A 26685-nucleotide genomic window follows, 5' to 3' on the forward strand; every position below is an offset into this window, starting at 1 on the left:
GGAGGGTATTACGCTGAGCGAAATAAGTCAATCAGAGAAAAACATGTATCATATGATCTCATTGATATGAGGAATTCTTAATCTCAGGAAACAAACTGAGGGCTTCATTTTTTAAAAAAGATTTTATTTATTTATTTGTCAGAGGGAGAGAGAGAGCACTAGCGGGGGTAGGGGGAGGGGGAGGCAGGGCAGAGGAAGAAGCAGGCTCCGTGCTGAGCAAAGAGCCCGATGTGGGACTCGATCCCAGGACCCCTGGATCATGACCTGAGCCAAAGGCAGATGCTTAACTGACTGAGCCACCCAGGTGTGCCAGGATTCATTTTTATATTTTCTTATATAAAAAATTTTCTTGATGGTGGAGAAACTCTGCACCATTGCGTCAGAGCGAGGAAGGATTAATGCACAACAAAGGTAAAATCGGAATATGTCTCTAGGATCTATATTAAGACTGCGTATTTCTATACATTGCTGTTTGCTGTTTCTGAAATACCCAGCTTCCTCCCTCCATGTACACCTATCTCCCAGTCATACTTCCATATATAGCTCAAACATCATTTCTAGAAAGACTTCCTTGGCATGTGTAGTCTGCTTTAGAAATTTTCCTCGAGCTCCCAGATGCTCCCCGTGCAGTGCTCTGTGCCTATTTTGTCCAATAATAGGCATTTACTTGTCTGTCTCTTCCTTTAGATTGCAAGCACTTTGAAGGTAGAAGCTTATCTTAATTGCCTTTGTATCTCACAGCCTCATCCATATGATTGTATTTGTTAAACCAATAGTGACTTCTGCTTATTTGAAATGAATTGTCATATGCATACGTCCTATGGACACTGTTGAGTGGCAGGACATGGAGATGGTAAGTGATCTCCCTGTTCACAGCAAGAGAATTTCTGCTCTTGGTTTGCTTGATTCACTAACCCTTCTAATCATCTTTGCCCTGTAGCTATTGTTCTCCCTCAACTTGGCTTTATTCCATCTAGGTTTTGTGTAAGTGGCTCCACCTATCTTTTTTCTTCATTCCAAAAGTCACCTTAAGCAACATATTTTTTACTGCACATTAGGACTTAGTGGAGAAATACAGAAATGCATAGAACAGGAAAAAACACAAAGTGGGATATTAAAAACCAGGATAAAAACCAATTTAAAGCTCAATGGCAATCAGTCGCTATGATAGGGAAATTCTCACTGGATATCTTTCTCATAAGAACACAATATACCACCCTTTGCAGGGACTGCCCTTGCCTTCTCTCTCCCTCAAATTCCTTCTTTACTTTTCTCTCCAGGCCATGAAGTCCTCCCATCAAGGACTGTGGTAGGTAGAATAATGGTCCTCCAAGATGTCTATGTTCTAACCCTCAGAATCTGTGAATATGTTACGTTACATGGCAAAGGGAAACTGAGGCTGCAAATCAGGTGACCTTAAAATAAGAAGAGTATCTCAGATTATCTAGGAAGATCCAATGCGATCACAAGCGTTTTTGAAAGTGAAGAGGATGGTAGTAATGTCTGTGTCAGAGTGATGTAATGTTCAGAAAGACTCCACTGGTCACTGCTGGCTTTGAAGATGGAAGGGGCCACCAGGAATATTGGAGCCCTCTAGAAGTTAGAAAAGGCAAGAAATTGCATTTTCTCCTGGAGTCACCAGAAAGGGGCTCAGCACTCCTAACATCTTGACTTTAATCCCCTGAGACCTGTGTTGGATTTCCAATTTACAGAACTGTAAGACAATAAATTTGTTTAAACCATTAAGTGTGTCACAATTCATTACAGTAGCAAATAGAACACTAATACAAAAACCAAGACAACAAATCCAAGTTCACTTTGATGTGGAATATCTTAAATCTTTCACTCAAAATCTGCTCCAGCCTGAGCTCTGGGATCTTCCTTTGCCAAATTAAAAAGAACATTAACAAACTTCCCTTTACAAAATAGCTATCTATCCTTATGATGAATAGAAAAGAGCCCTCTCCTGCTCAAGTTCTCTTACCATATTTATGAAAACATTTTTCATTTCTGTCACAAATACCCTGTCCAATGAATGATTCTAGAAATAATATCTTTTTTCCAGGAAGATGTTAAAATATGTTTGTGTATACTACATTGTGCATTTTAAATAGGAATATATAAATGATGTACCTATTGAAGGGAAGGAAGTAAAGTTTGATGAATAAGAATTTTTTAAGGGGCGCCTGGGTGGCTCAGTCGTTAAGCGTCTGCCTTCGGCTCAGGTCATGATCCCAGGGTCCTGGGATCGAGCCTCACATCGGGCTCCCTGCTCAGCAGGAAGCCTGCTTCTCCCTCTCCCTCTCCCCCTGCTTGTGTTCCCTCTCTCGCTGTGTCTCTCTCTGTCAAATAAATAAATAAAATCTTTTAAAAAAAAAAAAAAAGAATTTTTTAAAATGGGGACGCCTGGGTGGCTCAGTCGTTAAGTGTCTGCCTTCGGCTCAGGTCATGATCCCAGGGTCCTGGGATCGAGTCCCGCATCAGACTCCCTGCTTAGCGGGAAGCCTGCTTCTCCCTCTGCCTGACACTCCTCCTGCTTGTGTTCTCTCTCTCTCTCTCTCTGACAAATAAATAATAAAATCTTTAAAAAAAAAGAATTTTTTAAAATGTTGATTCTCCAAACTCTTCCAAGTTGACTCTTACAACTCAGCATTAAATACCTACATGTTGAAAGGGCAGAATATTATCTTTAATTCAACATCATATGACTAAACTGATGTGAATAAAGTTCTAAGGCAAGCTTTCTCAGACTTTAATGTGCAAACAAATCATATGGGGATCTTATTAAAATGCAGACTCTAACTCAGTAGGTTTGGGTGGGGCTGATTCTAAGATTATAACTTGTTAATACACTTCTATATGATGATGATGCCCTTGGTCCTTGGACCACATTTCAAGTAGCAAAGTCAAAGGGGACCTTAAGGGTCATAGTAGAATCTAATGGTTGAATGCTATGCTTTTATAAATTAAACATAACAAAAGTACATACTCACTAAGTCTTGGTTTATGTAGCAAAGAGAAAATTCTTTAAAATTATTATTTGGAATTGAAAATCATTTTATGACAAGACCTTAAGATTATGAATTTTATTTGCCATTGCTGATGGCGTTGTTAAACAATTCTGTTACAATGACTCCAAAATCTTGACAAACTTTGTGTACTTTCCAAGTGTGGACGTCAAGCATATGTTTCCAATTAAGCTTCCACTATCTTATTGTAAGGACTTGTTGATCCGTGTACCAGGAAAAGATAGGATCAGGAGGTCAGATGCCATTAGCTAGCTCCCTTTCCTACTGCTGTCATTGCCTGAGAGGTTCCGAACCTTCAGTAGAAGCCTTGCCTTCGGCAGGGTTCCACATCCAACATGTTGCCAGAGCAACAGTGCAACAAATCTGTTCCTATTATCTAGCTATAAAGCATGTCAAAGTCCCCCTGACAATGCCTACAAGGACCCCCCTCCCTCCATGATCTGCCTCTCACCAAGCCCTCCTGTCTCACCTTGTGGCAGTCTCTCTCCTTTGTTTCATCCCCAGCCACACTGCTATTCTTTTTCAGTTCTTTCAATATTCTATTTTCCTTCCCACTGCAGGCCTATGTTTACGCTCTTCTTTCTGTAAATACAACGGTCCCCAAACTCTTCACTTTAATTCCTAATCATTTTCCCATTCTCTACTCAAAAGTCACGTTCTCAAGAGCCTTCTTTGTGTCCTTGCCATGCGTGCTCAGAGCTTCTTTCTTTCTTTCTTTTTTAAAAGATTTTATTTATTTATTTGAGAGAGAGAGAGAGTGAAAGAGAGCAGGAGAGTGGGGGTGAGGGGCAGAGGGAGAAGCAGACTCCCTACTGAGCAGGGAGCCCGATGCCACCTGGCTCAATCCTGGGATCATGACCTGAGCTGAAGGCAGATGCTTAACCGACTGAGCCACCCAGGTGTCCCTCAGAGCTGCTTTAAATGCACTTACCACAGGGCATAATTATATCCTTGGATGATTGTCTGATCACTCTTTTTCTCCCTAGATGACCATATGTTTCATGAGGGCACGTTTATGTCTATTTCCCCTGTACTATACCCATATTGCCTAGCACAGGAGAAAGCATGATAAATATTGATGAAGGAATGAAGGCAAAGTGCTTTCTTCATGAGCCTAGACAGCTAGCATTAGAACCAGGGACATCTTTTCTAATACAAAAATGGCAGGCTTGGAAATGAAATTTTAAAACAATGCTTTTTTTAATTCATTGGTGACTGATCATTTGTGAGGCTGATCAATTCTTACCCATATGATATGTTTATTCATTTTTCATTTGTCACTAGGTACTCTGCCAGGGGTTGGAAATATGGATGTGGACCGAGCTGGGCTCCTCTCCTTGGGCAGCTGAGCCCAGTGCATCCCCCCTCCTGTTGACTGCTCAAGTGACCTGAGAGAGGTTTATGCACAGTTTTCCTTTGTGTCTGAACTATGATTACAATGGAGAATATGCAGCCAGGACAGGGTTAGAATCTGACTCATGTCATTTCCAGGACAAACATCTGTGTGGACTGCCTGCTCTATGTTTTAAACAATAGGATGGAGAAATAGTATTCCACTTTAGTGAAGCATGACATAGCCTTCACCACCTCTTCCTCTCAACTAAGTGTTGTTTGCAAATTCAACAATGATCAGCATCTGTGTTATGTAAATACTTAAAAACTAGTATCTACACACTTCACAACGTTAGAGCCATAACATTTCCATTGTGGTTAGATCTGAACACAAAGCAGACATTTTGATGTTTCTCCTAAACTCACAGAACAGATTTTACCTATATATATTTTTAATTGTAAAAGGAATGGAAATATAAACATTAAACAAAACTGAAGTCTTCTATTTTAGTTTTAAAGAAACTCTTTTTCAATATACTGTGAAGAGGCACTTTATGAGAACTTCAGAGTTTCACCAAAACGAACAGCTTCGAGTCAGAAGAAAAATGATACCTACTTTGAAGATTCATTCATAAAACAAATATTTATTGAGTTCCTCTTTATGGTAGGCATCCTCGCCCATTCTCCCAGGAACAAATGTTCTTATACTCATGGAGTTGGTTTTTAGGAGGGGAAACTAACAAGGTAATGAATGCTAGTGATAAATATTACGATGACAGCGCAAGGTGTATTGAGATAGTTACAGGAAGGCTGTTCTAGAAAGGAGACACTTGGACTGGGATCCAAATGTTGGGAGGAATGCCTTTCAAAGAACTGGAGGAAGAGCAGAGGGCACAAGGAATGCAGAAGATGGAAGGCAGAAACCATGTGGGCATATCAGAGAAACAGAAAGAGAGCCAGATGGCCCGAAGCTACAGAGGGAGGTTGTGGCCAGATCATGGAGGTTGGAATTCTAAGTGCAATTGAAAAATCACAGGTGAGTTTTGAATGGTGTAATGTTTAAAAAATTACTCCGGTGCTACATAGAAAATAAAATTGAGTGAGAGAAGATGGAGAGAGATCAGTGAGGATATTGCATTAGGAAGAGGTGCTAGTAGCTTGAATCAGGGTGCTAGCCATGGAACTGGGCTGAAGTTCTTGGAACCAAAATGCAACTCTACACATGAATACTGCAGATGAATCAGAATTCTTACACATGAAGGTATTCCACTGGGTAACTGCCGTTCTCCACAGGCCATTTTTTGAAATCACGTTATGGTTGTGGCTAGAGATTTTTAAGTTTGGAATGTATTTTATGAATCCAATACTTATCAAACAGTATTTAGAAAACAGAATGGTTTTCTAGTTCTTATTTCACCCTATTATCTAAATAATTGTTCAAAGTACTTGTAGACAAGTGCATCTATTTTTCTTACATTAGAGCAGCTAATGCTTCAGTTTACAATAATCACCCATATAATAATGGTTAACCCTTTCATGTGAGGCTTTGCTTAGAGCCTACTTTACTTTAATGGCCAAAGATATTAAGGTTGTTATTCACCAGAGAATAACACACCGATGCTCTGTCAACTTCTTAAATTAGAATTTATGTAATAGATGAAATTTTACATTGCCATTGTAGATGGGATTGAATTTATAAGACTATTAAAGAAAATCACAAGTACCTTCAGTAACCATAAATGATATTTAAAGAATAGTAATTCCAAATCATATTTTCCACTGAAGTGTAATTCTTCACAAAATAACTATTTTCATAGGTAATGAATTGCATCCATATTAAGAACCATAACCATACAGTTTCAAATGGTATGATCTATCCATTTTCAAAAATGCCTATGTCAAAATTTCTCCTCTTTTTTAAATAACAAACTACATTCCTGAAAAGAACCTCTATTTATCCATTGTTATTTTGGATCTCTGAAAGTGTAACTCACAGAAAACTATAGCTCACAGACACAGAATATTTTAATTAACAATATTGAACAAATACTATTTCTGGTTTGCATTTTTCACATTCGAACCTGAATGAAAACTGTACCTAATATTTTATAGAATGAGATATTTCTCCCAATTATTTTCTGAATTTTATTATGCACAAAAAAACAGAGTTTTCAAGGAAGGCTCTTCAGTGGGTGGAATAATAAGGGCTGTTCTTTTTCTGTTGCTCTTATGACTAAAAATATGCCTACATGTGCATCTCCATCATCATTATTTTCTGGAGGAGTTTTACTGCATTTTCTATGTTAAAACTCAACATATGCAATGATAATTTTAATTAAAAATAGTTAATAGTATAAAAGAGTTCAAGAACATTAAGAGTCATAGTATTCATATGAATAAAGTAGGGCTAACTTATATTGCCTAGTGTTCAAATATAAGAACAGAATTCAGGGCTTTAGAATATTACTCAGTCTCCTAATTTTGAATACTCTCAATTAATTTTGTCTGTGATTTGCAGTAATTTGAAACCTATAAATCATAGATTTCATAGCAATCCTAGTATGAAAAGAAAATTTAACTCTGAGAAAGAGCTCCCAAGTGTTTTAGAGAATTAAATGGTGAGATTTGTGCTGAATTAAGTATCTAAGAGACAGAACTATAGCCAAAACACTTGGAGAAAAAAATTTCCATTTTCAAAGAACATTAATTATTAATATTATGAGAAACAAATTCTAAACCTTGTTTTTCTAGGTAAATTATATTTTGATATAATTTCAAACTTAGTGAAAAGAACAAGAATCATAGGAATAATTCCCATATATTATTGACCCAGACTGATGAACTGTTTATATTTGGTCCCATTTATTTTATCATTCTCTCTATCATCTATCTATCATCAATCAACTTTTTCTGAACCATTTGTGTGCAAGTTGCAGAAATCTTGCTGCTTGACTCCTAAATACCAGTGTGTATTTCCTAAGAAGAAGGCTATACAGTTATTAAAATCAGAAAAATCAAGCCAACTCCTGTGTTACTTGGCATGTCCCCACCCTTCTTTGAGTGCTTCCATACTTTCTGTCCCAAGATGTTCCAAGTCCATCTCATACTTCCCCTGCACCAGCTATGGATTCAATCATATCGCTAAGGAATGTTATATTTTTACAACCAAGATCTGGGCTCTAGGTGGTCACTATATATTTCAATGGTAGTTGACATGAGATGTCATGGGCAATTTAATCAGTTAAATTAAATCGACATGTATTGATTACCAACTAGGTAGAAGAACTGTAGAATATTTGAATAAGAAGGAAATGAAGAATTCAACAGGGTTTACACTCTATGGTTTAATTTAAAGTCAATTGAAAATATTACCTGTTTTTGTATTTGGAAGAGTTGTCTTCTTGTTGTCTTCTCCAAATTTGATCTGTAAGTTAATCAAACATTATCAGAAAGCTAACAGGTGGTTTAAAGATCCAAACCTTTTACAAACAAAACTATAGCAATGAGAAGAAATAGAAAACATGTGATTAATTAGTAGGGTGGACTTCAGAAGATGGTAGAATGTGTTCAAAGATGGAAAATTTCTAGTATTGACACAGATGTTGGGAAAACCAGAATTCCAATACACTGTTCTGACAGTGTAAATAGTTATTGTGTTAAAGGAAAGTCGGAAAATCTATCAAGAAAAATACCCATGTCCTTTAAAAACAAGTGTAGAATAGGGATATATCTGTTCATGAGCACAAAGAGAAAAGTACAAGTCTATTAATTGCAACAGTGTTGGTCAAAGTGAGATACTAGAAACTACTCAAATGTGCATCAGTAGGGAGTGGATTAAATACAATGGTGTTATGGTTCTGTTACAGATTACTATAGAAGGGAAGAGAGTAAATTAGGTATCAATGTACAGCTATGGAAAGATCTTTAGGACAAGCTAAAATAAAAGGACATGTTGCAGAATATTCCTTTTTATTTCTGTGAAGTAAAATTCCATATATGAAAATGTTAATGCCAAGAAAAAGGTCTGGAAAAATAACTTAATGATTAATTCAGAAGAGGGATGTGAATTTAGGGAGATTGGAGATTGAATTTTATTGTTTATATCTCTTTAATATCTAAAATTTTTTGACAAGAAAATGTTATGTATTACTTAAAGAAAATGATTCTAAGTTATTGGACAAATTGACTTCTAAACCCATAATCTTAACACTAAATTACACCAGAACCTCTGGCCTTTCCCCTTTTAGTTATCTATGGTTGCATAACAAATTCCTTCACAACTTAGTGGCTTAAAGGACTGAAACAAACATTTATCTCACAGTTTCTGTGGATTAGAACCTCAGGCATAGCTCAATTGAGTACCTTAGGATAAAGGCTTCTCATGAAGTTGTAGGCCAACTGTTGACAGGGATTGCAGTCTCCTGTGAAGGCTCAACTAGGGGGAAATCTTCTAAGCTCCCCCATGACATGAATCTTTCCCCAGGGCTACCCCTAGAGCAAGGGATCCTAGAGATAGTACGATAGAGCAAACAGGATGGAAGCCATGGTCTTTTAAAACTTAATCTTGGAAGCGATACCCATCAGATTGACTACATTCTACTCATTAGAAGCAAGTCATTAAGTCCAACATATACTCAAGGGGAGAGGATTGCATACAGGTGGGTGAATGCCAGGAGGCAGGATTCACATGCGGTCATCTTAGAGGTGGCCTACTACATCCTCCCCTTAGTAAAAATTTCCCTACTCAGAAACAAAAGCCTTCTAAGTTTGTGTATTTTTTAGAGTTTTGGAGAGGAAAGCCCCCTTCTTTTTATTTTTAACACTTTTAACTATCAAAAATAAAGATATCTAAAAGAAGAGTTAGTAACTTTGTAATTTACCTTTCTTATTTACATTATACAACTTAACCCTTTCAGGATGCAAATATATATATATTTTTCTACTTAACAAGCTAATTTCAGAATTTACAAAAAACTATTAGTAGCCTACTATACATGGTATGGTATAGACTAGGATACAAATGGAAAGTTATGAGACACATACTTTCTTTTAATCCTGTACGATTTTATGTTACTCCTTTTGGAAAATATATAAAAGTCAATGCTTGAGGCCCTTAATGAACATGCAGTTTCAGCCAAATGATCCTCCTGGTAAACTTTCTTGTGACAAGCTCAACGTTATTCAATATAGAATGCGTTAAGTGATGTAGGATTCTAAATGTGTTTTCTATTATACAAAATACTATAGACAGCCTTATTTTAAACTTAGGCTAAAATTCTGCAAAACAGAACATAAAATTCAGCAGAACAGATAGAACAGAATATATATACATTCATAATACAAATATTTAAAAAAAATCTTGAAAATCAAGCACCAGGAAAAATGCTCTGAGCCTTACTGATGGCTATTCACAATAATGAAACTGTCTTGGTAAGTATACACATTTACTGTCATAAGGAAGCTTATTCCCTATTCCTGATGTTTCTTTTATGTGGAGGGAGCAGTACTAACATGACACTTGAGTTGTTTCCTTTCTCCTTCTCTCTCTTTAATTTTCTGGTGGGTTCGTGGAGCCTCCAGCCTAAGCCGCAGAAAGGACATATTTGCTCTGCTCCTCCATGCTGTTTGATCTTCTGGGGCAAGCAATCACATGAAGAGATCCGTGACTGTCTAACGCTATCTGCTACTGAATAGGTTAAGTAAATGTGATGTAAATGTGATTTCAGTGTTTCAGGTGACCATGCTCATCTGCCTTCGGATAAATCAGATTCTCCAAAGTGAGCTTTAGCATCAATAAAAGTGATATTTTGCTCACCATCTGTCGTCTCTTTAGATTTCTTTTTCCATTGGTTCAGAACTCATGTGGAAAACAAATGTGTTATGTTGGTAGCTCCCTGTTATGGGTTGAATTGTGTCCCCCCAAAAGATATGTTGAAGTCCTAACTCCCAGTACCTCAGAATGTGACCATATTCATCAGCTGGGTCATTGCAGATTTACTTAAGTCTAAGTTAAAAGAAAACCATACTGGAGTATGATTAATCCCATATGAAATGAAGAGAAGAGATACACAGGGAAGATGGCCATGTGAAGATGGGGCAGATTGGAGTTATGCTGCCACACTGCAAGCAATAGCCAGGGCCACCAGCATCTGGAGGAGGCAAAGGAGAGTCTTCCTCTAGAGGCTTCAGAGGGAGCAAGGTTCTGCAAACACCTTGATTTCAGAGCCTCAAGGCTGTGAAGGAACAATTTTCTATCAGTTTAAAGTACCTAATCTGTTGTACTTTGCTATGGCAGCCTTAGGAAACCAAGACACCCTCTTAAAATATCAACAGACATAAAACCAGAATGAATAATCCTGAATTTTACTTTCTCTTCTTCATATCAAGGTGGAAAAAAAATCACTGAAACTTTTCATTCACGGGGCTCCTGGGTGACTTGGTCAGCTAAGCATCTGTCTTTGGCTCAGGTCATGATCACAGGGTCCTGGGATCAAGCCCCACGTTGGATCTCTGCTCAGCGGGGAGTCTGCTTCTCCCTCTCCCTCTCTGTGCCCCTCCCCATCATTTGTGCTCTCTCTCTTGCTCTGCTCTCTCTCTCTCTCAAATAAATAGATAAAAATCTTAAAGAAGAAAAGTTTTCATTCACTATTGGTGTTGATGAAGCCAGTTTAACCTCAAATTACTTAACTTTTTGTTAGAATATAGACACAGCTCAAAAGAGATCCCTGAAGACCTCATTTAATTCATTAATGATAAATGTTAACTATAATTAATTAACTCTCAAGAAAAGATCTGAGCTCAGTAGTGAATATTTTCATGATCAAATGCTTTTTCCTTTATGCGAATGCATATTGTACATTGTGTATTGTAGATCTCTGCACATAAATTGCATTTCAGAAAGTTTTCTTTTCATTAAATGTGCAATTTCAGTACATTAAGATTTTCAATACATAGTTTGTATCTTAATGCATAACTTGGCATTGTTAGATGCATCTGGGTGAAATATTTTTCTCTCTTAATAGAGTGCAGAAAAAATGAGCACTAAAGGACCACTTGGTTTTTGAAAGGACTCCATTCAATGCATTCAAGACAACCTTCTATCAGTGGTTAAATCTAACTATAGATGCAAACGGAAGAAAAAATGCTTCCCATAGAAGATAAAGCATATCCGTGTATGTGTTAGACAGAAGATCCTTTAGTTGACTGAATTATCATTTTGGGACAGAAAACAAAAAGGGTCATGAGGGAAATACGACTCAGTTTCATTTACTAAAAACGGAAATGGACTCAATTTTTACTTCCTTATGCAGGTACCTCTAGGGGGATCTGTAACACAACTGATACAAAATCGCCCTTCTGTGAATGTGTCAATGTTTTTGAGATAAGGGAATAAGCTGGGTGACAGGGGAAGGCATCAGTGGATACTCCAAAGGGGAATGATATCTTTTTCTCCAGAAACAAATAAAACTTATTATATTTGCCAAAATATTTTGTCATGCCTTTGATTTAATTTAATCTGGAAGAAACAAAGTAGAACTAGTGAGAGAGAGTTCGACAGCTAAAAATATCTCTAATAAGGAAGCAAGGCCTGAATTTAATTTGATTTAGAGCGCTCAATGTTGCTAAGCACTATAATGCAGTAATAAACATATCCCTTTTACAACTGTGTATTGATATAGGTAGGTTAGCATATCAATTAGCTATGTTTTAAAAGTAAACTTCTAAGTTGATTATTTGGAGCAAAGGACCTGTTACTTTACTGTAAAAGTAAATAGGCTAGCCTACAGAAGCCTATTTAATACATGGCATAGTCAGGATATTATATTTGTAGTAAAAACGTAGAAAAAAATGTATAACTGTTCTATGACTATTATGATAAAGCAAGAATGGCTACATCATAGCCAACTCCAATCATGACAGTGAGCATTGAGATCCATAATTTTTTCTTTTTCTTTTCCTTAAAGATTTTTTTTATGCATTTATTTATTTGTTTATTTATTTAGAAAGTATAAGCATGGGCAGGGAGCAAAAGGAGAGGGAGAAAATCTTAAGCAGACTCTGTGTTGGGCGCCGGGATCCATAATTTAACTTGAAGATGTAAACTATACATACAGACCAACTAAAGTTCAAAATCCTTATGTATGAAAACAACATCAAAAGTCCTTTAGCTAATGCAACCAACTGCTCACAATACCACTAAGTCTTTAAGACTCCATAAGTTTGGTTACAAATTCCAGCTAAGAAGCCCTGGGAATGGAGTCTCTCTTACCACATGGCACCACGTAAAATATCTGAATGCTACAGAGTATAAAGATAAATGTAATGTAAATCCCAAAGTCCAGTAACTCAGGAATAAATATTAACTCTATAATAGTCTTCTGATGAGAAAATACATGAATTATTATAGTTCTTTTTTCTCCCAGAATATTTTTCTGTGAAGGTAAGATGTTTTCAACTTATAAATTATTTTGAAATTCCTTTTTTTTTTTTTTTAAAGATTTTATGTATTGGGTGGCTCAGTTGGTTAAGTGACTGCCTTTGGCTTAGGTCATGATCCCGGGGTCCTGGGCTCGCGTCCCACATCGGGCTCCCTGCTCAACGGGAGTCTGCTTCTCCCTCTCCCTCTGCCTGCCACTCCCCCCTGCTTGTGCTCTCTCTCTCTCTGTCAAATAAATAAATAAAATTTTTAAGATTTTATTAAATAAAAAAAGATTTTAATAAATAAAATTTTTAAGATTTTATTTATTTATTTGAGAGAGAGAGTGCACAAGCAGGGGGAGGGGCGGAGGCAGAGGGAGAAGGTGCGCCATCCCAGCACCCTGGGATCACCACCAGTGCCAAAGGCAGATGTTTAACTGACTGAGCCACTCAGGCGCCCCTGAAATTCCTTCTGGCATAATTATCCAATTCCATCCTAAGAGGTTTTTTTTTTTTTAAGATTTTATTTATTTATTTGACAGAGAGAGAAAGAGAGAGTACAAGCAGAGGGAGAGAGAGAAGCAAGCTTCCTGCTGAGCAGGGAGCCCAATGCGGGGCTTGATCCCAGGACTCTGGGATCATGACCTGAGCCGAAGACAGACGCTTAACGACTGAGCCACCCAGGCGCCCCCTAAGAGGTTTTTAAATCTTTGTCATTTCTCCATGGTGATATAGGTATTTCTTTAAAAAAAAAAAAATCTATACAGCATTCCGCACTGCTTACACAAGTAGACAGACATACAAATTCAACCTTCTGTAAATTTCCTCTTGAGGTATGTCATGCAATTTCAGAGACATGGAAAGTTAGATATAGCTACTAGATACTATAAGTAAAAGATTTCCATGGTTCTCTTATAAGAACCTCAGTTTGTATCTCCTCATCTGGTAGCAAGCCGGGAATGGTGCTGGGTGAGGGTGAGGAGGTAAGATACACAATCTGGCAGACATAACTGCGGCTGCCCTTACTTCCACTTCCCTACGCCTCCATCACCACCACTGATAGAAAGGGAAGGATTGAAAGATCCACTACTCACTGGAATGGAGTGTTGGATTCTGGATAATTAGTTCTCCCAAGAATTTGGGGGAAAAGAGGGGGAGGTGGCAGTCGCTAAGCTAAGTTTGAACTGTGCGAGACTTTGTAAGCACCTATGCAGGAAGACGCACTTCTCAGTGCATACATTTTGGTACTATTTGAACTCTTAAAAATGAACATGTATTATTCACTTATTTTTATTTTTAAAATATTTATTTATTTATTTTAGGGAGAGAGAGAGAGAGAGCATGAGTGGGAGGGGCAGAGGGAGAGGGAGAGAGAATCTCAAGCACACTTTGAGCTGAGCTTGGAGCCCGACTCCCGGCCTGATCTCCCCACCCTGAGATCATGACCTGAGCCAAAACCAAGAGTCAGATGCTTAACCGACTGCGCCACCCAGGTATTGCGAACATGTATTATATAAAAGTCATTTACTATCACATAAATTTCAATGATCTTTCAAGCATCTTTCTAATCATGATTAATAAAGCACAATGATACAACAGGATGATATATTTTCAATGACAGAAGTACCTATAGTTTTTAAAATAATTTTATTTTATTTGTTTTTTCATTATGATAAGTGTACTCTTTAGTCCCCAGCCCCTATTTTCCCCACCCCCCCACCAACCTCTCCTCTGGTAATCATCAGTTTGTTCTCTATAGTTAAGAGTCTATTCGGGGTGCCTGGGTGGCTCAGTCGTTTCGCGTCTGCCTTCGGCTCAGGTCATGATCTCAGGGTCCTGGGATCGAGCCCCACATCGGGCTCCCTGCTCAGCGGGGAGCCTGCTTCTCCCTCTCCTACTCCCCCTGCTTGTGTTCCTGCTCTCGCTATCTCTCTCTCTGTCAAATAAATAAAATCTTAAAAAAAAAAAAAGAGTCTATTTCTTGGTTTCTCTCTCTTCCTCTTTTTTCCTCTGCTCGTTTGTGTTTGGGTTTTGTTTGTTCTTCTTTTTCTAGCTCCTTTTGGTGGAGGTTAGGTTGTTTACTCAAGATTTTTCTTGCTTCTTGAGGTAGACCTGTACTGCAATAAACTTCCCTGTCAGAACCACTTTTGCTGGGGCGCCTGGATAGCTCAGTCGTTAAGCATCTGCCTTCGGCTCAGGTCATGATCCCAGGGTCCTGGGATCGAGCCCTGCATCAGGCTCCCTGCTCAGTGGGAAGCCTGTTTCTCTCTCTCCCACTCCCCCTGCTTGTGTTCCCTCTCTGGCTGTGTCTCTTTCTGTCAAATAAATAAATAAAATCTTAAAAAAAAAAGAAAAAAAAACCACTTTTGCTGTATCCCAAAGATTTTGGACTTTGTATTTTCATTTTCATTTGTTTTCATGTAATTTTTTATTTCTTCTTTGATTTCTTTGTTGACACATTCATTGTTTAATAGCATCTTATTTAGCCAGAAGTGCCTGTAGTTTTAAATTTAGTTTCACTTAAAAATGTTTTAGAAAATTATTGGTCTTTATGCAAATGAATGTGTATAACCCAATAAAGAACTGATACCCCTGACAGCACTTAATAGCTAGTTTTTGTTCATGAAACATCATTACTGCTGCATCTCAAAGCTATTATATGTGTCTACGGAACATTTGTGTCTTCCTCAAATGTAGTAGCAAACTTTACATTTTCCATTACGGTTAAATGGCCCATTATAAACAAGGCCATGATTTTAAAGTTGCTGCAGGTAAGTTTACTATTAATCTCGTAAAACTTGGTCTCAGTCATTTTGTCAACATAGCTAAAACCCAAGAGACTTTCTTTATTGAAGATATTTTTGAGGTTTTCTACTCAGAGCTTAAACTAATTCACAGCTATTCTTTTGTCCTGTAAGTTGTCCACTTACCTGTTAAGTAAACTGAGAGGGGGGCGCCTGAGTGGCTCAGTTGGTCGAGCAGCCGACTCTTGATTTTGCCTCAGGTCATGATCTCAGGGTCCTGAGATCAAGCCCTGCATCAGGCTCTGTGCTCAGTGGGGAGTCTGCTTGAGGATTCTCTCGCTCCCTCTCCCTCTGCCCCTTCCACTGTTCATGCTCTCACTCTCTCTAAAATAAATAAATCATTGACAGAAGTTAAAAAAAAAATAAACTGAGAGGATATGGTTCTGATTCACAAGGTTGGTTTTCATTATTCCTATTATTTTAAGTTTGTATGAAAAAGAAGGGTGAAAATATTTTGTCCTCATCTTTTACTCTAAATTCTACCTGTAAAAATTTTGTTTTTGTCCTCAGATTAATCTCATCAACCCTTCTTTCAAGTAAGAACTATTTTCTACCCACTGTCATTTTTACATATAGATTTCAGATGTACTCTGTGTTCTTTAATCTGTTTAAAATGTCCTAACAATTTTTTATTGATAGTTTTACCACAAAATCATATTTCTTCCAAAATTCTAATTTCAAATGCATTCCACTTATAAGTCTTCAGGGTTTCCTAGAACTTTTATCCAAATAGAAGTCCTTAACTCCCATTTTTCCTCATAATTGAATTTTTGTTGGCAGAACACTGAGTACAGGGAAGTGCTACTTATTTATATCAGTAGCTATAACCGGTGAAAAACATGCTGTTCTGGCAGAGTATTTATTAATTAAATATTACTTTGTTTTTTCTATCAACTTACATATTTCAATATAGGCATAATTAACATCCTCATCATATTCAGATTTAATATTTAATATCCAATGATCAAAATCTTGTGAAATGTCTATGACTGGAGAAAATTTTTCATGACACCAATTATTATGTTTATTTAACGTATTTATTTTGGAGGGCATTTGTTGGATGCCTTCCCAGCACCCATTCTCCATGGTCTCGGGGTTTTTTGTTTTTTTGATTTTTGTTTTTTTGGGGGTATTGAAGGGTGGAGAGGTGGATCCATATAGTTCCACCATGGTATTATAACAAGAGTCATATTTAGAATGAAACCAGCTTGGCAGAAGGCAGGCTGGCAAGACAAAGAAATTGGATCCTTAGTGAAGCTAAGGCTGAACAGGCCTATCTTTGGGTTTGGGATTTTATGAGCCAACACATCCTCTTTAATTGTGAAGTCACGTTAAGTTGGATTTTCTATTATTTGCAAGCAAGGTATTCTAACTGATATGAGCGCTCATGGTAGGAACTACCTTCCTATGTTATGGTCTTTCACATCAACTTGTCCTGTGGAATCTGAGGCTTTGGTTCCAGTTGTTTCTATGCTTCCTTTAGAGTAGTATTTCCATCTTACATGGGAAAGAGTTTTTCCCTGAATTTTAGCCGATTTGACTTCTCTTTTACTATTTTATGTATATTTCTCCTTAAAGTTCTCAAAAAGGATTTGGCATTATTTATACTTTTACTTTTTAAAATGTAAATCATGTAAAAATGCTCTGGAACACAGAAAACTCTGGTAAATAATTTTATGGACTTTCTTAAACTTAAAATAATTGGATGTGTTTAATATAGCAATGTGTGAAATTCTGAGCTTAATTTCAAACAGATGCAGTAAGCATTGAAAAAATACACATAATTCTTATAAATAGTTACCTACTTGTTACTTGACACTATTTATTCGGTAAGTTAATATGTCTACCATGAACACTATGTTTAACAGTAAGTTGGCTGAAAACATGAAAGCCTAACTGAACTTGAATAAACATCTCTAAACAGAATACGACAATACAAAGTAATCTAAGAAATGGAAGTTTTCAAGAAATAACAAATGTTGGCAAGAATGTGGAAAAAAAGGAACCCTTGTGTACTGTTGGTGGGCATGTAAACTGGTACAGTCACTATGGAAATAGTATAAAGTTTTCTCAAAAAACTAAACATAGAACTACCATATGATCCACCAATGCTACCGGAGAAAACAAAAACACTACCTTGAAAAGATATCTGCACCCCCATGTTCACTGCAGCATTATTTACAATAGCCAAGATGTGGAAACAATGTTAAGTGTCCGTTAATAGATGACTGGATAATAAAAATGTGGTATATATATACAATGGAATATTATTCAGCCATAAAAATGAAGGAAATCTTGCCATTTGCAATAGCATGGATGCACCTTGAAGGCATTATGCAAAGTTTAAAAAGTCAGAGAAAAAAAACACCATATGATCTCATGTATATGTGAAATTTTTTATAAAGGGGAAAAAAAAAAAAACCCAACAACAAAAAACTCCCGAGTTCATAGATACAGAGAATAGATTGGTGGTTGCCAGAGGCTGGGGTTGAAGGGTGGACAAAATGGGTGAAGGGGGTCCAAGGGTATAAATCTCCAGCTATAAAATAAATACATCATAGAATGTAATGTATATCATGATGATATAGTTAACAAAACTGTATTGCATATTTGAAAGTTGCTAAGAGAGTAGATCTTAAACTTCTCATCACAAGAAAAAACTTTTGTAATCATCTATGGTGATGGATGTTAACTAGACTTACTGAGGTGATCATTTTGCAATATAAACAAGTATCGAATTGTTACTTTGTGTACCTGAAACTAACATAATATTGTATGTCAATTATAGTTCAATAAAAAATTGAAGTTTTAATACAAATATTCTTTAGAAGTTCAAGCTTTATTTTGATCTTTTGTCTTTACTGGTAAATGCTGATGCAGACTCTTGTTAGGAAATCTTGTTATTTATATTGGTATTAGCTGTACACTAACTGACTAAACATTTGATGAAATATTCCATTATTTCACACATTAGTACCCTTGATTAAGATGGTAGCCAAACTCTTAGAATGTTTGTGAAAAGCAACAGAATTTGTTTTGACATTATTTTCATATAAATCAAAGTATCTGGTAAAGAAACCGTAATTAGCCACTGTGAAAATGTGAAATGATTGAAGTACAGTAAAAAGTGCATATTGTAAATCATGCAAAGGTATGTGCCCCATGAATAAGCAAGTTCCTACTGGTTGTTAGGCAGAACATCAGGTTGCTAGAGACCATGAAGGGTATGCCATCAAAACTTGGATTATATCAGGGCAGAGCTGAAAGTCCAGGGTAACACATTGTTTCATCTGTACGGATCATTACCGTAATGAAACACATATTAATGCCTGGGTCACTCCAGCACTTCCACTAGACTGCCGGACCCTCTAGGGTCCTTTTCCAACACTCTGCCTTGTGTCTACTTGCTCTGGTCATTGCCCATCTGTATCAGTTGTTCAACATTTTTATACCATGGATCAAAGTGCCATCAGCATTTTTAGTTTGGTATTCTACTGATTTTTTCAATGACATTTTCACATTTCACTTAGCTGATTTTTTTTTTTTTTGTACTTTTGACAGTTCTTCCACATTACCAATATAAAAATTGTTTTGTCCCTCTCTGGGGAAAGGTGTGGGGAGGCGTGTGTGTCAAGCCTTTCTCCCCAAACACTCCCGCAACAATGCTAACCTGTTTCCTGTAACTGGGACTAGTGAGAGGTGTCTCAAAACATTCTGACACTCATCACACAAACAGGTAAAGTCACTGGCTTGGGATTGCAGTTGAGCAATTCCGCCCTTTTTATAAACAGTTACTGATTCCTTCTTTGGAAAGGGCTCTGTTACAGCTGCCTTGGGAATGAAATCACCAGCTATGCGCTCACAGCAGGAGCTAGGGCTATTCCTTCCCTCTGACTTTCCAGTGACCGTAGAAACTTCAGTTCTTTACTTCTCCTCAAACTTCTCAAAATTCTGTCTTACTCCACTCTTTTCTCCCTTTTCTGCCCCCACCTCCCCATTCCCTTCCCAGACCCTCCTAGCCACTAAGGGCTTCTAAAGTTAAATGAATGGGGAGAAAAATGGAAAAAGTAAGGAAGATGTGCTCGGTGAGATCTGTGGAAGTGTATTCCTCAGACTTCACATTTTACTGAAATTGAATTCTTCAGCATACATCTGCCGACTCTCCTCATCTGATTCAGATTCACATGTCTTACTGGTTGGGTGGGATCTCTTACTTATTACCACATAAAGGAGCCACATTCCCCCCATTGGAAAATGTCATGATTCTAAGCAAATCTAACATTTCCAAAAAGTAATTTATAAATGAATCTTATTGGTATTCTCTGGGCTGGTCATGGTATGAATTTATAGATTACATTATATTATTTGGCTTGGGCAAATATTCAAATTCTGTTTGCATTCTTTAAATACACAAGGACTATATAGCCATTTAATTTTGATATAGTCTTTATATACTTTTCTAAATATTTTACAGTGTTTCAAAACTACTTCTGCCATTTAAAACTACTATAAAGTGAATATTTCCCATATATCAGGATTTTTGATACACAACCACTTCTTTGGGCAATCAATTTGGGGCAATCCATTTCTTTGATTCAATAAAGGTACTCTCTTATTCAATTTCAGAACATCAGTTCTTCATATTTATTACAGAGGTATATATCATTTTTCACCAGATGGTCTTTCTCCTTTAAATTTAAAAAATGCAGGCAGTTCATAACTTGAGTGGGTGTGGCGGGAGGGACAGCAAAAAGTGAGGTTTCGTAGTTAAGCCAAGTGCACGAGGCACGATGGTGACGCGGTATAATCTACAGTGTGACCGCCGTAAGAGTGCCTTCTGCGCCCATCTAGGTTTTCAAGGCTGTCAGGGACAGCAGTACTGGGGACTATAAGTCATCTACTAACAATGTCTTGGCTGACGTCTGTTTCTGAACAGAGAAGTCAGAGAGGAGATTGCTGAGCTTGGGAGAACACAAGAGTTATTCCTGAAAGGGATCAGAATATATCTTGGGGAGAAAAAGTGAGCAATTAGGAAACAGACGTGGAGATGCTCTGGAGATGACAGAGGCTACTGGGGTGACTGGAACTAAGAACTATGAAATCTGTTGAGCTAGAATTTTGAGTGGAGCAATTTAGCATTCTGTAGGCCTGAGATTCCAAAACAGTAGCAGCTAATCCCCATTCAATCCCCTTGAAATTTCATCTCGGCTTAATCTGCACTCTATTCTCAACTGCTTTCCATCAACAGTTGACGTAGGAAGCTATAAATTATCCTTGGGTATTAGGTTTGTACTTATGTACAGTATTTGCTTATTTCTTCAACACGTTTTACCTCCTCAAACTGGAGTTCAATTCAGTACCAGGATATCAATACCATGATGCAGAGCACAGTGTGCTATGGTTCAGAGGTGACATCTGAAAGGTCATTTGAAGAATAGCATTATTAATTCCAGTATATTCATGAAGGAAATAAATGATTGGCTAATTATATCTTATTTGGATAATAATTCACAACCAAGTTGACATGCTTTTAAAAATCACACCATCTGAACCAGAGCTGTTTATATGAGTGAGTGGGCGTGTATGAGTGTGAGTGTGTGTGAGTGTGTGTGTGTGGTTTTTCAAGGTCCCAGAAAGAAAAATGTGTTATCCTACCTCTAGTTTATTGGCACAAAAAAATAAAGTTATCCATGTCTAAGTATGTAAAATAAATTTCAGTGTTTCAAATGTATAGGGTTTCGTTTTCATTTAATAATGAAAAGGGAGAAGAATCTCAAAGAAATAAAGACACTCAAATTACCATTATCCAGAAATAGCCACTTAATTTCGAAATAGTCTTTATATACTTTTCTTTCCTAAATATTTTACAGTGTTTCAAAACTACTTCTGCCTTTTAAAACTACTATGAAGTGAATATTTCCCATATATCAGGATTTTTGATACACACCACTTCTTTGGGCAATCAATTTGGAGCAATCCATTTCTTTGATTCAATAAAAGTACTCTTATTCAATTTCAGAACGTCAGTTCTTCATATTTATTACAGAGGTATATATCATTTTTCACCAGATGGTCTTTCTCCTTTAAATTTTAACTAAATACATCTTTCTTTTTATAGATGTTTGATAATCAGGATACAGATAATGGCCTTACTCAGCAAAGCCCAGTGGAGGCGGTGGGGCAGCAATGGGGAGGAGTTCAAAAGCAAATCTGGGGCACGAAGTTACTTCTCCCAGCATTTTATTCCACCTGTAATTTAGACATGGAACAATTTCACATGGTACATTTCCTCCTCTGTTAAATGGTTACAGCACTTTCTATCTCGATGGGTTTTTTATGAGGAGCGCGTACCACTCTGACCGTGAAAACACTTTGTAAATATATTGAATATGGTTAATTGGTGTAAAATTAATATCCATCCTCGCTTTTTTCTAGTGGGCCTTTCTGCATTGCAGAGACTGGAAGACCACCCAGGCTCTCTGGCATCTATGGTTCTAGGTTTAAAATAAGCTTCCCCAACACAATTGCCAGAGCCCAGGAAGGTGGAAGCGAGTTGGAGACATCTCCTGCTTGATTTATGCCACGCTCTGCTGAAAGGCACCCTTGAGAAGCAGAATTAATGGTGTCAGGAGGAAATTTCCCTGAAGGAGGCAGCTGGCCCCCAGGAGCCAATGTTCCAAAGCGCCAATTTTGTGGAAGCTGTGGGCTTTGATCTGACAGTGACATTTTTATCCTTGGAACATAGTAGTGGTGGCATTTTTTTTTAATTCAGTAGTTTCATCAGTGATTCCTAATTCCCTGACTTTCTGATTCAGACAGAGGTCAGATCTAGAGGCCCAGATCAATCCACACATCCAGTTCTTCCAAGGGTTTTATAGAATTATTTGATTTGATTCTTTTCCTGCTTAAAGCACTTAGAGTGATTCTAATTCTTGAACAGAACCCTGTCTCATACCTTCAATTATGAAGCAATACCAAAATGCTGGGCATCCAATGACTGACTGAATGTTTCTATTTTCTTTTGAGTCTTTCAGCCCACTTATCCATAAACTAAGTTGTAGAATTGAGATTCTGATGTATTCCATGATTTTTCCCCTGGTTCCGTATTATGATTCATAAAAGCCTCCTTGCTCAATTTTTAAAATTATTTATTAATTATATCAGCAAGCTCTCTCTCTCTCCTCATCACCCATATTTGGACTCCCAACTTTTTCTGCTTAAGAAGTTGTATTGAATTTCCTCCTTGTTTGGGAGTCACCGAGACTTTGCTCTTAACAATGTACAGAATAATTCTCATTTCTAGGCTATCGTCGTAATTTCCTTCCCACATTCACGTTAGTAAATCCAAGGAATAAAATAGAACAGTTTCTAAATTATTTTTGACATTCAATGAGACTGACCTTTTTTCACCCTCTACCCTCTTAACAGGGTAAGAATTCTCAGATGACAACCCACAAGGACAATGAAGACAGGGAAGCATCTCATTTGCGAGCTGGTTTGAAAGACACATTTACCAGCATGGATAAATGAAGCACAGCACTAACCAAAATAGATTATTTAGAGTATTAGTCACTTCACAAATACAAAAGACCCATGGATAATTTAAGCTGGATGTATTTCAAAACACCTTGGCATGCTGCTGGTCATTAGGATATGGCTGGTGGTTATGTCAATATGTATCATTTACTAAGGAAGAATTCATCAACATTGCCATTCTGTATGCTCAATAAACCAGCAGATGGTGTATGACAATTTCTTCAAGGTGACATAGAAAACATCCCATTGAATCCCTCCTTGTTTCCTTCAACACTAATATATTAGAACAAGGTTTCCTTTGCAAATTTAAAGGAAAACGAGATATTTGATCAGCTTTAGTGCGCAGAAACAAGTGAATGTTCAGGACACATCCAAATTCGCCTAGATGATTTTGTGTGAAATGTATTGAAAAATCATAGACCAGAGTTCTCAATGCAGAAAAAAACATTAATGTAGAAGAAAAACTTGCTGATTATCATGCTGTAACCTGGCATGTTTCTGGTATGTTCCTTAACCCAGAAATCATATGAGATCAGCTGAGTTGAAGATAAGCTGAAGAAAGAGTGCAAGTACTCTCTTTTCTCCAGAGCAAGTTAGCACAGCATGCGCAGAGTGGCTACAATATTTGTATTTTGAGGGTTTAATTTGAGAAATGCTGAAATACTGGTATTACTACCAGTTTTTTATTCAGAACTGTGATGTTAAGGTATTAAATTAATAAAATTACCATACTACAACTGTAATACATTTTATGTACAAGCTTATAAAGTATTTGTAGGTAGATATTTACTTTTTTTTTTTTTTTTTTATAAGCCCTCCACCATGAAAACAAGTTTATTGATGAGAATACAGTATTTATGTACACCTCCATTTGCCTTTATTTTCTAGACTCTACTCAGTTCCAGAGTCACGTAGATCACCATCCTTTTTCCCCACCCCCTTAGGCATGGTTATTTCAAAAAATTTATAAAATTATTAGATTCTTTGTCACATTATGCATTTCATTCTGGGATCCTATGTGCTCCTAAGTGATATTTTTAAAATTTACATATGTTTTTTTTTTTAATTTTTTTATTGTTATGTTAATCCCCATACATTACATCATTAGTTTTAGATATAGTGTTCCATGATTCATTGTTTGTGCATAACACCCAGTGCTCCATGCAGAACGTGCCCTCCTCAATACCCATCACCAGGCTAACCCATCCTCCCAACCCCCTCCCCTCTAGAACCCTCAGTTTGTTTTTCAGAGTCCATCGTCTCTCATGTAGCAGGAGGGGAAGAATGAAGGGGGGGAAATCGGAGGGGGAGATATTTACTTTTGATAAAACATTTTTACAGGTACTATGTAACATAGGTTAAATTTGACAGCGACACAATCAATAGACACTTATAATTCTAATATAAATGATTAGCAGGTAGAATTAATAGAAGTTAATTTTAATTAAAAATAAAGTCAACACCACATAAAATGAGGAAAATGATATATTAAGAATGGAATATTATTGACTTTTCAAATCAACATGAATCAATTGTGTCATAGTTGAATAATAAGCATGTTTTTGTGAAAAAAATTTCCAGCTGCTGATAAAAATCTTTTTCTGATTTTAACTAGTTAGGGGTGGGGGTGGTATATTGAGTTTGCTTTTAGCCAATCAAAATGCTTCCTTCTGTCACCATCTTCAACAATCCAGTATCTCATTTGGTAACTTTATGAAGCGCTTTTTGAACAAATTTTTGTTTTTGAAAATGGTGTAACATTTTATTGGTGTCAAGCTGAGGTGTTTTGTTTTTGTTTTTATTTTTTTCCAGTAAAGTATTTTGGTCTTGCTATCTCCTTTAGTTTCATTATTCATTGATGGATATTTTTTTGCACTTCCATGTTCACATTTATATTCCACTTGTTCTGAAAGTCTTTGGACCAGAAAAGGATTTTTCTTGCATCTGACTCTAGATAATGCCAGGATATTGTTGCTAATTGAGATTTACCCTGGTATTGATCTGCCCAGGCATGCAGATTGCTCCATGGTTTGCCCTCCTTCTCCTCCTCCCCCTCTTCCCTTCTTCTCTTTCTCCTTATTCCATCTTCTTCTTTCCCATCCCCCTCCCTCCCCTTCTTCTTCTTCTTCTTCTTCTTCTTCTTCTTCTTCTCTTCCTCCTTTTCCATCTCCTTCTTTCTCTTCTTCTTAACACATTAAGTCCTTGACTTAAAATGAGTCTCCAAAACATAAATTTTTAAAACCTAGAAATGATAATATTCCAACGACAAAATGGTTGGTGTTTTCTTTTTTTCTTTTTTTAAGATTTTATTTATTTATTTGACAGAGAGAGAGACAGTGCGACAGGGAACACAAGCAGGGGTAGTGGGAGAGGGAGAAGCAGACTCCTGCTGAGCGGGGAACCTGATGCGGGGCTCAATCCCAGGACCCTGGGATCATGACCTGAGCCGAAGGCAGACACTTAACGACTGAGCCACCCAGGCGCCCCATGGTTGCTGTTTTAGTATTTAAAGTAGTGCTATCTGCTAGGGAACTAAAAACCAGAATTGTAAGCACTACGTGTGTAAGTAACACCAGTGATAAAGAATTGTTGGAGAGATTAAGTTAAAAGGATTTTAAAAACGAGAGGGAGCAAAGAAAAATAATAATAAAACAATGATAAGCCTTGACAACTTACCCTTCTTTGTGGTGGCAGCAATGCAGAATTTAGGGAGAGGTAGAAGGAGGAGGGGGAGAAACAGGGGACTACTTTGGTTTGATTTCTCTAATTATTATGATGTTAATAGCAGTAGCTAATAATTTTGAATGCTTTGTCACTCAGTATTCCAGAAATGCTACAACATACTCTAAACAGGTTATTTAATTTAATCCTTTTGACAATCTTAAGAAAGCAAGTACTGTTGCTAATAACCATTCTACTGAGGCTTTAAAATGTTAAGAAATTTGCCCAAGGTCACACTGCTCAAAACTCATGAAATTGGGGAAAAGAAACAACAGCTTTGATTGAGGAGCTCACTTATAAACTCTGTTCTAGAACCACACTCCTGTATCTTTATTGTATTGATATTGCAAGTGAAAAGTAAGAAGGGAGGTCTTTTCCTTACCTAGTTAATTTTGACAGCTAAAAACTTATATGCATGTGATCATTCAAAGAAAAAAAAAAATCCATAGTATCATTGGGAGAATGGTAATGATCTATTTGCAGTAAGAGTCCAAACAAAAATCCTATTCTGACATGCTAAACTTGAACGTGGCTTAAAAAGAAGCCTCTGTGTATTTGGCAAAGGATAGACTCTGCCAATGATGAACATTCCCTACAGCAATTGCCCCCGTAAACTAAACTGTGGGGGCCTGGTGCACATTCATTATCTCAGTTAAGGATAGCAGCTTTGAGACAGAATCATAAGCTCAGGACTGGAATCCAGGGTTGCACTGTATGGGGAGATTAAAAAAAAAAATAATAAGAATGCTGACTAAAGTTCATTCTGCTTCTTCTTATCACCAGGCATCAGCATCTCAAAACAAGGTCAAAACTAAAATCTTCCTGCCAAAAAGAGATCTCTTGTT

The sequence above is a fragment of the Halichoerus grypus genome, chromosome 1 (genome assembly GCF_964656455.1).
Source record: "Halichoerus grypus chromosome 1, mHalGry1.hap1.1, whole genome shotgun sequence".
NCBI classification, from domain to species: Eukaryota; Metazoa; Chordata; class Mammalia; order Carnivora; family Phocidae; genus Halichoerus; species Halichoerus grypus.